The 14,109-nt window shown below is 50.9% G+C and overlaps 3 pseudogenes; all 3 read left to right on the top strand.

Moving 5' to 3' along the window:
- The first annotated feature begins 239 nt into the window (after nt 1-239).
- Nucleotides 240-414, top strand: LOC140394684 (U2 spliceosomal RNA; annotated as a pseudogene).
- A 5,889-nt stretch (nt 415-6,303) lies between these two features.
- LOC140394618 (U2 spliceosomal RNA) lies at nt 6,304-6,478 on the top strand (annotated as a pseudogene).
- Nucleotides 6,479-12,945: 6,467 nt separating this feature from the next.
- On the top strand, nt 12,946-13,126 carry LOC140394600 (U2 spliceosomal RNA; annotated as a pseudogene).
- The last annotated feature ends 983 nt before the right edge of the window (nt 13,127-14,109 follow it).

Raw genomic sequence — 14,109 nt, 5'->3', positions numbered from 1 at the left:
GAGGGGCGCGTAACAGTGTAAAGCCCCTCGGTCTGGGCAACCAACACTCCAATGTATAAAACAAACATGACAATGTAAATATTTAAGAAGGAATTGTAATGTAAAGAGTGATATGTGTATGACAATATCAAAATTGAATGAAAGAAAGTCAAGGCAACATGTAACCCTGCCGGAAATGTACAGTCAAGACAATTTGAAATGTTTCTGTAATGCTCATGATAAATTTTTATGAATAAAGTATATTTTTTTGAAAAAAAAAAATCTGTTCTTATCAGTTTAATATCTGATACGTCCCTTATCTGGGGACCATATATTAAATTGATTTTTGGAGCAGGGAGATGGAATAGGGGCTTGCTCCGTCCACTCCACGCATCGACCTGGTATTGCAGTATCTCCAGGAACGGTGCACACCACCCCTTTATGGGGAATTTCAAAGTCAAAAAACAGCTCAAACACATACAAATATACACTTTATTCACATTTCTTTCATCACACAACAAAACGCTTCGTCAAGTGGCTGCTGCTACTCAGCTTCTACGGGGTGTGATGAAGGATGACGAAAGGCCTCATCTTACAAGCACAAGGGGGAAAGCAAACAAATTCAAAATTGACCACCCATTTCACTGCAAAATCCTACCAACTGTCCTGGCTTGACACAATTCACACCTCTCAAACCTGGGGTTACCCCATCTCTGGATCTGTAAAGATTTAATAACCTGCTAATGCTCGCATTCCAAGCATTGTCTGGCATCTTTGAATCTGTCTATATATATGTTTCTGGAGCATACCTCTTCATTCACCTGAGGAAGGAGCAGCGCTCCGAAAGCTAGTGACATCGAAACAAACCTGTTGGACTTTAACCTGGTGTTGTAAGACTTCGTACTGTGCTCACCCCAGTCCAACGCCGGCATCTCCACATCATTTCACTGTTGAATGTGGATTACTCCGCTTCTCGGCCTTTTGGCTAAGATCAAGTGTAGTCTCATTTGATCGAGGGAAGCTGAGGATTTCGATGACGATCGTGGATTGGAGAACTCGGAGGGATTGAAGTCGTCAAAGAAGAAACGTTTGGAGCTTGGCTGCTATTGGTGGATCTACATGCTGGCCTAAACCTCGGGTTTAGGCCTAACGCCGATACAGTTTCACACCCAACGTACGAGCTATGGATGCAGCTGCATCCCGACCACCAGGCTGGGGCGTGCGAAACACTGTCCGAGTCACAGTGAAGAAAACGGATGGAGAGTCACCTTTGGACTGGAAACACTTCGTGAAGAAGGTGCTGCTCGAGTGCTGTGGGTTTAAAGCAACAGAGATCTTCTGCTTGCAAAACTTCCCCAAGAATGGTTTCTTTGATGTCACCTTCAAGAGCGTCGCAGCGTGCATCAAATTCTTGAACGTCTTCAAGGAAAAAGGTAACCAGAGTCCCTTGTCGATCCTGACTGCGGAACCTCTGTTTACGCTACCGGCACAGCGAAATCGGGTTGTTACACTGCACACGTACAACCCCCACATCCCTGTATCTGATGTGCTCACGTTCCTCGCCAGGTACGCTGAGCTGAAAAGTGACAGCGTGCAAGTGAAAGACACCTTCGGCATCTGGACAAGTGAGCACCAGGTCAAGGTGACCCTAAGAACGGACAGCAACGGAGCCATCCTGCATCCCCCCTCCAATTTCGCTATTGGAGTAAATCGTGGCTACCTCTACTACGTGGGACAGCCACGAGTATGCCACACCTGTGGCAAAACGGGGCATGTTGCCGCAAACTGCAGTGTGACCTTCTGCAAGAACTGCAGGCAGGAGGGACACATGAATAAGGACTGCAAAAAAGACAAGTGCTGCAACCTGTGTGGGGAGGCCGGCCATCTTTACAGGGCCTGCCCGAAACGCGGGGCAACATACGCTGAAATCATCAGCAGCGGAGTTAAAAAGGCGACCAGAGAGGAGGTGCATACACCCTCCACCGAAAAAGACACCACGGCTCAGAATGAGGAAAAGCAACAAAAGGGCCCCCAACAAAAAAAGGAGGCCCCAGCACCTCCTGACAACCCAACCCCAGCCCCATCTGATGAGGAACACTCAATGGAAGAGGAAGAGGATGGGACAAAGAATAAAGAGCCCTGGGAAACAGTGAACAGGGACAAACGAAAGCGGAAACAAAAAAACAAACTGAAGAACCCCCCGAGGGGTAGTGGCAAAAAGCGACATCTCTCAGCCGGCGCACTTAGCGCCGACACCTCATCCGATGAGGGAAAACAGGACAAGAATCGGCCTCAAATAAAGAGGCAAAGCACCAACGTGGAACGGAAGGCACAGACCCCCCAGACCACCGACCGGGAAGGAAACAAGGTCACAGACCAACCCCCGCTAGCAACGAGCAGCAACAACCCAGGTGAAGACCGGCCTGCAACCCCAACACCTACTGACTGCCATGACGAACGCCAGGGCTACATCACCCCCCCAATGCATCTGCATCAAAATCACGGGGCCAGTACGGACCAGAACAGCTTTCTCAGCCCTGCAACTGTGCTAAAGTTTGCAAGCACCACCGGCATGCTGGGGAACATCGAACAGCTGGAACAGCCAACTGTATAGACTCTGGACTCTTGAGACTGGTAAATCTATCCTTTTTATAATGGGTTTAAAAATTGCATCCATAAATGTGCGAAGCATCAAAGATACTTCGCGGTGTGTAGCCACACTCAACTATTTGGCAAATGTAAAAGCTGACCTACTGTTCCTGCAGGAGTGCGGAATTCCGCACCTCAGCAACTACAGGCGCTGGTCGAGCTGGTGGTCCCACGGGCCATCCATCTGGTCAGGAGGAAACGACTGCCACTCCAACGGCCTGGGTATTCTGCTGCGGGGAGGCAACTTCACCATCTCCGACGTTAAGGAGGTGGTGGGCGGGCGCCTCCTCGTAGCAGACGTGAAATACAAAAACACCCCTCTCAGACTTATTAATGTGTACGCCCCGGCCGTAAAAAGTGAGCGGCTGGCAGTTCTTCAGCAACTCCCACTGCTGTTGGCCACCTCCAAGCCGGTCATCCTGGGTGGTGACTTCAACTGCATCATCGATGCGGCTGGACGATCCAGCAAAGCCGACAGCAAACTAGACGCTACGTCCAGACTCCTGATGGAAACGGTAAAAGACGCCAAGCTGCTCGACGTCTGCAGCAACCCTGCAGACGGCGCGCAGCGTAGATACACGTGGTCACGGCCAGACGGGTCCGTCCGCTCCAGGATAGACTTCTTTTTTGTGTCCCGAGCTTTCACGGTCAGGTCCACCGACGTAACGCCGGTGTTCTTCTCTGACCACTGCCTCCTACTGGCCGACTGCCACCTGCAGGAAGACCAGGGGGTAGGCAGGGGGACGTGGAAGCTAAATGTAAAACTGCTGACCCCTGAGAACATCGAGGAACTCAGGAGGGATTACAAAGGTTGGAGAACCGTGAAACCCCTCTTTGAGGCCCCACATCTCTGGTGGGAAGCAATCAAGGGGAATATCAAGAGGTTTTTCATCCTCAAGGGCGTTCAAAAGGTGAGAGAGAGACGAGGGGTCATGTCCAGGCTCCAGAAAAGTATGCAAAATTTGCTCCAGCTGCAGTCGATGGGGGTGGATGTCAAGGAGGATCTCCAAGAGGTGAAGAGCCAGCAAGCCTCGCTCTACACCTCGGAGGCCTCCAAGGTTATCTTCCGTTCCAGAGTCCGCTCCGTGGAGCAGGACGAAAAGTGCTCACGCTTCTTCTTCCAAAAGGTGCACAGAGACACCTCTGTGATCAGCAGCCTGAAGGAAGAAGATGGCTCTGAAAAGTCATCGCAGTCTGACATCCTGAGGATCAGCCAATCCTTTTATGCCGGACTGTATGACCTGAAGCCAACAGATAGCACTGTTTCCCAGACCTTCCTGTCGACTATCACGGAGGTCATAGGCGACAGCGAGCTGGAAAACCTGGACAAACCACTAACTCTGGACGAGCTGACAAAGGCCGCCAAGTCCTTCGAGACGAGTAAAACTCCCGGAAGCGACGGCTTACCGGTTGAGTTGTATTCGGCTCTGTGGGACTGGATGGGCCCAGACCTGCTGGAAGTGTACGAGAGTATGCTTCTGGAAGGCAGCATGTCAGAGTCCATGAGGAAAGGCATCATCACCCTCATCTACAAGCAGAAGGGGGAAAGGGAAGAAATTCGAAATTGGCGACCCATTTCACTGTTGAATGTGGACTACAAAATTCTAGCAAAGGTCATCGCCAATCGGGTCAGGTCTGCTCTGGAGTCGGTGATCCACCCTGACCAGACCTGTGCTGTACCCGGCAGGAAGATCTCTGATAGCCTCGCGCTACTCAGGGATACGATCGCCTACGTGCAGGACAGGGGGGTGGACACTTGCCTCATCAGCCTTGACCAGGAGAAGGCTTTTGACAGAATATCACACACCTACATGATGGATGTGCTCTCCAAAATGGGGTTTGGGGAGGGAATTCGCAATTGGATCAAACTGCTCTACACAAACATCTATAGCGCAGTCTCAATCAATGGGTGGGAATCAGAAAAGTTCCAGATCAAATCTGGAGTCAGGCAGGGCTGCCCTCTCTCCTCTGCCCTTTTTGTGTGCTGCATAGAACCTTTTGCCGAGTCCATCAGGAGGGATCCGGGCATAAGAGGAGTGACGATCCCAGGCAGTGGAGGCATGCAAGTCAAGGCCTCCCTGTACATGGACGACGTGGCCGTCTTCTGCTCGGATCCTGCGTCTGTGCGCAGGCTCTTGACCACCTGCGACCAGTTTGAACTGGCCTCTGGAGCCAAGGTAAACCGGGGCAAGAGCGAGGCCATGTTCTTTGGGAACTGGGCCGACCGGTCCTTTGTCCCCTTCACTGTCAGGTCAGATTACCTGAAGGTGCTGGGGATATGGTTCGGAGCTGCTGGGGCGTGCACCAAAAACTGGGAGGAGCGCATAGGAAAGGTAAGACAGAAACTGGGCTGGTGGGAGCAACGCTCCCTCTCCATTGCGGGCAAAACCCTGGTCATCAGGTGTGAGGTACTCTCGGTGCTACTGTACGTGGCGCAGGTCTGGCCCATAACCCGACCCTGCGCCACAGCAGTCACCCGGGCCATCTTCAAATTTATCTGGCGATCCAAGATGGACCGTGTCCGAAGGGACACCATGTACAAACCTCTGGAGAAGGGAGGGCGGAACGTACCCAACGCCTCCCTCATCCTGTTGGCCACCTTTGTGTCCAGCTGCATCAAGCTGTGCGTGGATCCCCAGTATGCAAACACCAAGTGTCACTACATACTGAGGTTCTACCTGTCCCCGGTGTTGCGAAGGATGGGCCTGGCCTCATTGCCGCGGAACGCTCCAAGTAGTTGGACCGTACCGTACCACCTGTCCTTTGTGGAAAAGTTTTTGAAGGAAAACACCTTTGACCACAAGGCAATGAAGCAGTGGTCAGCACGTAATGTCCTCGAGGCCCTCAGGGAAAAGGAGACCGTGGAGGACGTTGGATGGTTCCCTGAGCAGACTGCCAGAGTCATCTGGCAGAACGCCTCATCACCAGAACTTTCAAACAAGCACCAAGACCTAGCTTGGCTGGTGGTGAGAAGGGCCCTCCCTGTCAGATTCTTCATGCACACCCGAAGGCTCTGCAGCAATGCACGCTGCCCTCGGAGTGGCTGTGGGGGAAATGAGACGGTCACACACCTCCTTGTGGAATGTGCCTTTGCAAAGAAGGTCTGGAGAGAGATGCAGTGGTATTTGTCAAGGTTTATCCCAAACAGATCTGTGACACAGGACTCTGTGCTCTACGGACTGTTTCCAGGGACACACACCGAGACAAATATCAACTGCTGCTGGAAGGTCATCAACTCGGTAAAAGACGCTCTTTGGTCTGCCCGAAACTTGCTGATCTTCCAGTGCAAAGAATTGTCCTCGACCGAGTGTTGCAGACTGGCACATTCCAAGGTCCAGGACTACGTGCTGAGGGACGCACTCAAGCTTGGGGCAGCTGCCGCCAAGGCGCAATGGGGAAAGACCACTGTGTAAAGTCTTTCCAGCAAATGTACACCGAGGGGCGCGTAACAGTGTAAAGCCCCTCGGTCTGGGCAACCAACACTCCAATGTATAAAACAAACATGACAATGTAAATATTTAAGAAGGAATTGTAATGTAAAGAGTGATATGTGTATGACAATATCAAAATCGAATGAAAGAAAGTCAAGGCAACATGTAACCCTGCCGGAAATGTACAGTCAAGACAATTTGAAATGTTTCTGTAATGCTCATGATAAATTTTTATGAATAAAGTATATTTTTTTGAAAAAAAAAAATCTGTTCTTATCAGTTTAATATCTGATACGTCCCTTATCTGGGGACCATATATTAAATTGATTTTTGGAGCAGGGAGATGGAATAGGGGCTTGCTCCGTCCACTCCACGCATCGACCTGGTATTGCAGTATCTCCAGGAACAAAGAACAAAGAACAAAGAAATGTACAGCACAGGAACAGGCCCTGCGGCCCTCCAAGCCCGCGCCGACCATACTGCCCGACTAAACTACAATCTTCTACACTTCCTGGGTCCGTATCCTTCTATTCCCATCCTATTCATATATTTGTCAAGATGCCCCTTAAATGTCCCTATCGTCCCTGCTTCCACTACCTCCTCCGGTAGCGAGTTCCAGGCACCCACTACCCTCTGCGTAAAAAACTTGCCTCGTACATCTACTCTAAACCTTGCCCCTCTCACCTTAAACCTATGCCCCCTAGTAATTGACCCCTCTACCCTGGGGAAAAGCCTCTGACTATCCACTCTGTCTATGCCCCTCATAATTTTGTAGACCTCTATCAGGTCGCCCCTCAACCTCCTTCGTTCCAGAGAGAACAAACCGAGTTTATTCAATCGCTCCTCATAGCTTATGCCCTCCATACCAGGCAACATTCTGGTAAATCTCTTCTGCACCCTCTCTAAAGCCTCCACATCCTTCTGGTAGTGTGGCGACCAGAATTGAACACTATACTCCAAGTGTGGCCTAACTAAGGTTCTATACAGCTGCACACCACCCCTTTATGGGGAATTTCAAAGTCAAAAAACAGCTCAAACACATACAAATATACACTTTATTCACATTTCTTTCATCACACAACAAAACGCTTCGTCAAGTGGCTGCTGCTACTCAGCTTCTACGGGGTGTGATGAAGGATGACGAAAGGCCTCATCTTACAAGCACAAGGGGGAAAGCAAACAAATTCAAAATTGACCACCCATTTCACTGCAAAATCCTACCAACTGTCCTGGCTTGACACAATTCACACCTCTCAAACCTGGGGTTACCCCATCTCTGGATCTGTAAAGATTTAATAACCTGCTAATGCTCGCATTCCAAGCATTGTCTGGCATCTTTGAATCTGTCTATATATATGTTTCTGGAGCATACCTCTTCATTCACCTGAGGAAGGAGCAGCGCTCCGAAAGCTAGTGACATCGAAACAAACCTGTTGGACTTTAACCTGGTGTTGTAAGACTTCGTACTGTGCTCACCCCAGTCCAACGCCGGCATCTCCACATCATTTCACTGTTGAATGTGGATTACTCCGCTTCTCGGCCTTTTGGCTAAGATCAAGTGTAGTCTCATTTGATCGAGGGAAGCTGAGGATTTCGATGACGATCGTGGATTGGAGAACTCGGAGGGATTGAAGTCGTCAAAGAAGAAACGTTTGGAGCTTGGCTGCTATTGGTGGATCTACATGCTGGCCTAAACCTCGGGTTTAGGCCTAACGCCGATACAGTTTCACACCCAACGTACGAGCTATGGATGCAGCTGCATCCCGACCACCAGGCTGGGGCGTGCGAAACACTGTCCGAGTCACAGTGAAGAAAACGGATGGAGAGTCACCTTTGGACCGGAAACACTTCGTGAAGAAGGTGCTGCTCGAGTGCTGTGGGTTTAAAGCAACAGAGATCTTCTGCTTGCAAAACTTCCCCAAGAATGGTTTCTTTGATGTCACCTTCAAGAGCGTCGCAGCGTGCATCAAATTCTTGAACGTCTTCAAGGAAAAAGGTAACCAGAGTCCCTTGTCGATCCTGACTGCGGAACCTCTGTTTACGCTACCGGCACAGCGAAATCGGGTTGTTACACTGCACACGTACAACCCCCACGTCCCTGTATCTGATGTGCTCACGTTCCTCGCCAGGTACGCTGAGCTGAAAAGTGACAGCGTGCAAGTGAAAGACACCTTCGGCATCTGGACAAGTGAGCACCAGGTCAAGGTGACCCTAAGAACGGACAGCAACGGAGCCATCCTGCATCCCCCCTCCAATTTCGCTATTGGAGTAAATCGTGGCTACCTCTACTACGTGGGACAGCCACGAGTATGCCACACCTGTGGCAAAACGGGGCATGTTGCCGCAAACTGCAGTGTGACCTTCTGCAAGAACTGCAGGCAGGAGGGACACATGAATAAGGACTGCAAAAAAGACAAGTGCTGCAACCTGTGTGGGGAGGCCGGCCATCTTTACAGGGCCTGCCCGAAACGCGGGGCAACATACGCTGAAATCATCAGCAGCGGAGTTAAAAAGGCGACCAGAGAGGAGGTGCATACACCCTCCACCGAAAAAGACACCACGGCTCAGAATGAGGAAAAGCAACAAAAGGGCCCCCAACAAAAAAAGGAGGCCCCAGCACCTCCTGACAACCCAACCCCAGCCCCATCTGATGAGGAACACTCAATGGAAGAGGAAGAGGATGGGACAAAGAATAAAGAGCCCTGGGAAACAGTGAACAGGGACAAACGAAAGCGGAAACAAAAAAACAAACTGAAGAACCCCCCGAGGGGTAGTGGCAAAAAGCGACATCTCTCAGCCGGCGCACTTAGCGCCGACACCTCATCCGATGAGGGAAAACAGGACAAGAATCGGCCTCAAATAAAGAGGCAAAGCACCAACGTGGAACGGAAGGCACAGACCCCCCAGACCACCGACCGGGAAGAAAACAAGGTCACAGACCAACCCCCGCTAGCAACGAGCAGCAACAACCCAGGTGAAGACCGGCCTGCAACCCCAACACCTACTGACTGCCATGACGAACGCCAGGGCTACATCACCCCCCCAATGCATCTGCATCAAAATCACGGGGCCAGTACGGACCAGAACAGCTTTCTCAGCCCTGCAACTGTGCTAAAGTTTGCAAGCACCACCGGCATGCTGGGGAACATCGAACAGCTGGAACAGCCAACTGTATAGACTCTGGACTCTTGAGACTGGTAAATCTATCCTTTTTATAATGGGTTTAAAAATTGCATCCATAAATGTGCGAAGCATCAAAGATACTTCGCGGTGTGTAGCCACACTCAACTATTTGGCAAATGTAAAAGCTGACCTACTGTTCCTGCAGGAGTGCGGAATTCCGCACCTCAGCAACTACAGGCGCTGGTCGAGCTGGTGGTCCCACGGGCCATCCATCTGGTCAGGAGGAAACGACTGCCACTCCTCCGGCCTGGGTATTCTGCTGCGGGGAGGCAACTTCACCATCTCCGACGTTAAGGAGGTGGTGGGCGGGCGCCTCCTCGTAGCAGACATGAAATACAAAAACACCCCTCTCAGACTTATTAATGTGTACGCCCCGGCCGTAAAAAGTGAGCGGCTGGCAGTTCTTCAGCAACTCCCACTGCTGTTGGCCACCTCCAAGCCGGTCATCCTGGGTGGTGACTTCAACTGCATCATCGATGCGGCTGGACGATCCAGCAAAGCCGACAGCAAACTAGACGCTACGTCCAGACTCCTGATGGAAACGGTAAAAGACGCCAAGCTGCTCGACGTCTGCAGCAACCCTGCAGACGGCGCGCAGCGTAGATACACATGGTCACGGCCAGACGGGTCCGTCCGCTCCAGGATAGACTTCTTTTTTGTGTCCCGAGCTTTCACGGTCAGGTCCACCGACGTAACGCCGGTGTTCTTCTCTGACCACTGCCTCCTACTGGCCGACTGCCACCTGCAGGAAGACCAGGGGGTAGGCAGGGGGACGTGGAAGCTAAATGTAAAACTGCTGACCCCTGAGAACATCGAGGAACTCAGGAGGGATTACAAAGGTTGGAGAACCGTGAAACCCCTCTTTGAGGCCCCACATCTCTGGTAGGAAGCAATCAAGGGGAATATCAAGAGGTTTTTCATCCTCAAGGGCGTTCAGAAGGTGAGAGAGAGACGAGGGGTCATGTCCAGGCTCCAGAAAAGTATGCAAAATTTGCTCCAGCTGCAGTCGATGGGGGTGGATGTCAAGGAGGATCTCCAAGAGGTGAAGAGCCAGCAAGCCTCGCTCTACACCTCGGAGGCCTCCAAGGTTATCTTCCGTTCCAGAGTCCGCTCCGTGGAGCAGGACGAAAAGTGCTCACGCTTCTTCTTCCAAAAGGTGCACAGAGAGACCTCTGTGATCAGCAGCCTGAAGGAAGAAGATGGCTCTGTAAAGTCATCGCAGTCTGACATCCTGAGGATCAGCCAATCCTTTTATGCCGGACTGTATGACCTGAAGCCAACAGATAGCACTGTTTCCCAGACCTTCCTGTCGACTATCACGGAGGTCTTAGGCGACAGCGAGCTGGAAAACCTGGACAAACCACTAACTCTGGACGAGCTGACAAAGGCCGCCAAGTCCTTCGAGACGAGTAAAACTCCCGGAAGCGACGGCTTACCGGTTGAGTTGTATTCGGCTCTGTGGGACTGGATGGGCCCAGACCTGCTGGAAGTGTACGAGAGTATGCTTCTGGAAGGCAGCATGTCAGAGTCCATGAGGAAAGGCATCATCACCCTCATCTACAAGCAGAAGGGGGAAAGGGAAGAAATTCGAAATTGGCGACCCATTTCACTGTTGAATGTGGACTACAAAATTCTAGCAAAGGTCATCGCCAATCGGGTCAGGTCTGCTCTGGAGTCGGTGATCCACCCTGACCAGACCTGTGCTGTACCCGGCAGGAAGATCTCTGATAGCCTCGCGCTACTCAGGGATACGATCGCCTACGTGCAGGACAGGGGGGTGGACACTTGCCTCATCAGCCTTGACCAGGAGAAGGCTTTTGACAGAATATCGCACACCTACATGATGGATGTGCTCTCCAAAATGGGGTTTGGGGAGGGAATTCGCAATTGGATCAAACTGCTCTACACAAACATCTATAGCGCAGTCTCAATCAATGGGTGGGAATCAGAAAAGTTCCAGATCAGATCTGGAGTCAGGCAGGGCTGCCCTCTCTCCTCTGCCCTTTTTGTGTGCTGCATAGAACCTTTTGCCGAGTCCATCAGGAGGGATCCGGGGATAAGAGGAGTGACGATCCCAGGCAGTGGAGGCATGCAAGTCAAGGCCTCCCTGTACATGGACGACGTTGCCGTCTTCTGCTCAGATCCTGCGTCTGTACGCAGGCTCTTGACCACCTGCGACCAGTTTGAACTGGCCTCTGGAGCCAAGGTAAACCGGGGCAAGAGCGAGGCCATGTTCTTTGGGAACTGGGCCGACCGGTCCTTTGTCCCCTTCACCGTCAGGTCAGATTACCTGAAGGTGCTGGGGATATGGTTCGGAGCTGCGGGGGCGTGCACCAAAAACTGGGAGGAACGCATAGGAAAGGTAAGACAGAAACTGGGCTGCTGGGAGCAACGCTCCCTCTCCATTGCGGGCAAAACCCTGGTCATCAGGTGTGAGGTACTCTCGGTGCTACTGTACGTGGCGCAGGTCTGGCCCATAACCCAACCCTACGCCACAGCAGTCACCCGGGCCATCTTCAAATTTATCTGGCGATCCAAGATGGACCGTGTCCGAAGGGACACCATGTACAAACCTGTGGAGAAGGGAGGGCGGAACGTACCCAACGCCTCCCTCATCCTGTTGGCCACCTTTGTGTCCAGCTGCATCAAGCTGTGCGTGGACCCCCAGTATGCAAACACCAAGTGTCACTACATACTGAGGTTCTACCTGTCCCCGGTGTTGCGAAGGATGGGCCTGGCCTCATTGCCGCGGAACGCTCCAAGTAGTTGGACCGTACCGTACCACCTGTCCTTCGTGGAAAAGTTTTTGAAGAAAAACACCTTTGACCACAAGGCAATGAAGCAGAGGTCAGCACGTAATGTCCTCGAGGCCCTCAGGGAAAAGGAGACCGTGGAGGACGTTGGACGGTTCCCTGAGCAGACTGCCAGAGTCATCTGGCAGAACGCCTCATCACCAGAACTTTCAAACAAGCACCAAGACCTAGCTTGGCTGGTGGTGAGAAGGGCCCTCCCTGTCAGATTCTTCATGCACACCCGAAGGCTCTGCACCAATGCACGCTGCCCTCGGAGTGGCTGTGGGGGAAATGAGACGGTCACACACCTCCTTGTGGAATGTGCCTTTGCAAAGAAGGTCTGGAGAGAGATGCAGTGGTATTTGTCAAGGTTTATCCCAAACAGATCTGTGACACAGGACTCTGTGCTCTACGGACTGTTTCCAGGGACACACACCGAGACAAATATCAACTGCTGCTGGAAGGTCATCAACTCGGTAAAAGACGCTCTTTGGTCTGCCCGAAACTTGCTGATCTTCCAGTGCAAAGAATTGTCCTCGACCGAGTGTTGCAGACTGGCACATTCCAAGGTCCAGGACTACGTGCTGAGGGACGCACTCAAGCTTGGGGCAGCTGCCGCCAAGGCGCAATGGGGAAAGACCACGGTGTAAAGTCTTTCCAGCAAATGTACACCGAGGGGCGCGTAACAGTGTAAAGCCCCTCGGTCTGGGCAACCAACACTCCAATGTATAAAACAAACATGACAATGTAAATATTTAAGAAGGAATTGTAATGTAAAGAGTGATATGTGTATGACAATATCAAAATTGAATGGAAGAAAGTCAAGGCAACATGTAACCCTGCCGGAAATGTACATCAAGACAATTTGAAATGTTTCTGTAATGCTCATGATAAATTTTTATGAATAAAGTATATTTTTTGGAAAAAAAAAAAAAAAAATCTGTTCTTATCAGTTTAATATCTGATACGTCCCTTATCTGGGGACCATATATTAAATTGATTTTTGGAGCAGGGAGATGGAATAGGAGCTTGCTCCGTCCACTCCACGCATCGACCCGGTATTGCAGTATCTCCAGGAACGGTGCACACCACCCCTTTATGGGGAATTTCAAAGTCAAAAAACAGCTCAAACACATACAAATATACACTTTATTCACATTTCTTTCATCACACAACAAAACGCTTCGTCAAGTGGCTGCTGCTACTCAGCTTCTACGGGGTGTGATGAAGGATGACGAAAGGCCTCATCTTACAAGCACAAGGGGGAAAGCAAACAAATTCAAAATTGACCACCCATTTCACTGCAAAATCCTACCAACTGTCCTGGCTTGACACAATTCACACCTCTCAAACCTGGGGTTACCCCATCTCTGGATCTGTAAAGATTTAATCACCTGCTAATGGTCGCATTCCAAGCATTGTCTGGCATCTTTGAATCTGTCCATATATATGTTTCTGGAGCATACCTCTTCATTCACCTGAGGAAGGAGCAGCGCTCCGAAAGCTAGTGGCATCGAAACAAACCTGTTGGACTTTAACCTGGTGTTGTGTTGGACTTTAACCTGGTGTTGTAAGACTTCGTACTGTGCTCACCCCAGTCCAACGCCGGCATCTCCACATCATTTCACTGTTGAATGTGGATTACTCCGCTTCTCGGCCTTTTGGCTAAGATCAAGTGTAGTCTCATTTGATCGAGAGAAGCTGAGGATTTCCATGTCGATCGTGGATTGGAGAACTCGGAGGGATTGAAGTCGTCAAAAGAGGAAACGTTTGGAGCTTGGCCTCGGGTTTAGGCCTAACGCCGATACAGTTTCACACCCAACGTACGAGCTATGGATGCAGCTGCATCCCGACCACCAGGCTGGGGAGTGCGAAACAGTGAAGAAAACGGAGGGAGAGTCACCTTTGGACCGGAAACACTTCGTGAAGAGGGTGCTGCTCGAGTGTTGTGGGTTTAAAGCAACAGAGATCTTCTGCTTGCAAAACTTCCCCAAGAATGGTTTCTTTGATGTCACCTTCAAGAGCGTCGCAGCGTGCATCAAATTCTTGAACGTCTTCAAGGAAAAAGGTAACCA

Source organism: Scyliorhinus torazame, chromosome 17, assembly GCF_047496885.1.
Source record: "Scyliorhinus torazame isolate Kashiwa2021f chromosome 17, sScyTor2.1, whole genome shotgun sequence".
NCBI classification, from domain to species: domain Eukaryota; kingdom Metazoa; phylum Chordata; class Chondrichthyes; order Carcharhiniformes; family Scyliorhinidae; genus Scyliorhinus; species Scyliorhinus torazame.
The sequence above is the reverse complement of the archived record's forward strand: the minus strand, read 5'-3'. Positions and strand labels throughout refer to the sequence as shown.